Source organism: Montipora capricornis, unplaced genomic scaffold (assembly GCF_036669925.1).
Source record: "Montipora capricornis isolate CH-2021 unplaced genomic scaffold, ASM3666992v2 scaffold_467, whole genome shotgun sequence".
Taxonomy (NCBI): domain Eukaryota; kingdom Metazoa; phylum Cnidaria; class Anthozoa; order Scleractinia; family Acroporidae; genus Montipora; species Montipora capricornis.
This window is the reverse complement of record NW_027180203.1, coordinates 40001-42500: the sequence shown is the minus strand read 5'-3', so window position 1 is coordinate 42500 and position 2500 is coordinate 40001.

The following is a 2500-nucleotide window of genomic DNA, read 5'->3' as shown; positions in this document are numbered from 1 at the left end:
AAATAACTGTGTGAATCAGTAGGTTTGTAGTGCACACTAGTACATAGCACGTTGCCTCTAATAGAAACGTTGATATCTAGAAAAGCCAATGAAGTTTCCGAAATTTCCCAGGTATATTTAAGAGCCGGATGAAAAGAGTTGACGGAGGTTATAAATTGATCGAGTTCTTCTCTGCTGGATGAAATAGCGCCGATGCAGTCGTCGATGTAACGGCCGTAGAGTTCAGGTTTGGGGCCGTTGTACTGACTAAAAAATTGGTGTTCAACATATCCTACAAAAAGATTGGCATAGCTAGGTCCCATTCTTGTGCCCATCGCTACACCATTAATTTGTTTGTAATAGTTGCCGGCGAATGAAAAACAATTAAGCGTTAAAACTAGTTCGGCAAGGCGGAGGAGCGTTTCCGAGCTAGGTTCTTTGACAGTGCGTTGATCGAAAAAGTGTTTAAGTGCTTGAAGACCTTCGCTATTAGGAATGACTGTGTATAGAGATGTAATGTCCATGGTGAAAATAAGTTTGTCTTGGCCGGAGAAATTGAAATCGCGGAAAATTTGTAGTGCGTGTGTACTGTCTTTAATGTATGATGGCAAAGATTTGACGATAGGCGTCATAATCCTGTCTAAGTAGCTAGAAATGAGTTCGGTGGGGCAACTACAGGCAGAAACGATAGGGCGACCTGGGTTGTTGGGTTTGTGAATTTTAGGCAAGAAGTAAATGCACGAAGTTCTAGGGGTGTTGATGATGAGATTAGTGGCAGTGTCCGGTAATTCTTGATTAACTATAAGATCTTGAATGGTGTCTTAGGCAAGTTTTTGATTGTTGGAAGTGAGATCTTTAGGGACTTTGGCATAAAACGAGGTATCCGAAAGTTGCCGCAAAGCTTCTTTTTGGTAAAGGTCGGACCGCCAAACAACTACCGCGCCGCCTTTGTCGGCCGATTTGACAACTATGTCGTTGCGTTTACTAAGATTTTTAAGTGCCGCCCATTCTTCCGAGGAAAGGTTGGAAAATTTAGTGTTGCGATTGAATTTAAGTTTGTGAATGTCGTGACGGCATTTTTTGGTGAAAAAATCTAAAGAGGCAAATTGTCCCTCTGGGGGAGTCCATTTGGATTTGCGAACTAGAAGTGTTTCAAAAATATCTTTATTAGAAGTGTCCGAATCATGCTCTTTGTCGTGAAAAAAGGCTTTTAACTGAACGCGGCGAAGGAATTTTTCGACATCTTGCTTAATAGAAAATTCGTTGGTGCGTTTGGTAATAGGGACAAAATTTAGGCCCTTACTGAGAACAGATTTCTCTGAGTCAGTAAGCGGAAGATTTTCTGGAATTGTAATTACGGTATTGTGGCTATGCAATGTAGTGTCGTCGGTAATTTGCGGACCTATTAATTGTTGAAGTTTTAGAGTCTTGGTTTGGTGTAAATGGTCAAACAGTCCAGAATTAAGTTGTCGGATTTTAGCGCGAATCGATTGTACTAAAATTGCTGGACAGATTTTGGAAAGTTCGGAGCGACAATGAAGAATTTGTTTGTCAAGTGCGATTCGTTTTTGGCACATAGCTCTAATTGTGATCCTCATAATATTACGTGAAAAAGAATTTTGCGCACATCGAATTTGGTGAAGGTACTGATTTGAGTGAGAGAATGTAGCCGGATGAAAGTTCGAGCGAAAACCTTTAGGAATGACTTTAGAATTGAGGCAACGGCCGATGAAGTTGATGTGACTACAAAACCTAGTTTTGGCGAAAATGAGAGTGGCTAAACGGAAAGCTAAGTTACTGCTAAGTGTGGGAAAAGGAAAAAGATAACTTACGATTTCCTGGCGTAGCTCCTTGGTGAGTTTCTTCAAGCTTGGCATCGTCGTCTTGGGTCTCCTGTTAGAAATCTGTGGATTAAAAAATACTAGAACAACAAGGTTAGTGGTCGCAGCGGTTGAATGACAAATGAATGAAGGGGTAGTTTCTAAAGAAACTGTGGTGCTGCGTCGGTGGGGAAGTAGTATACAAAAATTTGGTTTTATCAACGGAGTTGATAATGTAAATTGGCCACCGTAGAGAGATTCTAAAAGCTGACGTTTCGAGCGTTAGCCCTTCGTCAGAGCGAATCGAGGGATTATGGGTTACGTGTAGTTTTTATAGTAGAGTAGGAGCTACGCTATTGGTGGTAACATGGCAACGTGAAAAATAGGAATATATTAGTTAAATGAAAAGCGTTCGTTAATACCGTGAGGATTAAGGGTGCCGATTTGAAAGATGAATTTTTGTTCCAGATTCTTGCGGCTTTCCGTCGTACCTAGATGTAGGGAAAGGCCGCATATAGCCATGTGTTTTTGGAGTGGTTAGGCAGATTGAAATGGCGAGCGACTGGCTTGGATGCATCCTTGTCATTCTTCTCAACATCGCGAAGGTGTTCGCGGAATCGGTCACCTAGTCGTCTACCTGTCTCACCAATGTATAATTTATTGCATAACGTGCAGGTTATGCAATAAATGACATTTGCGGA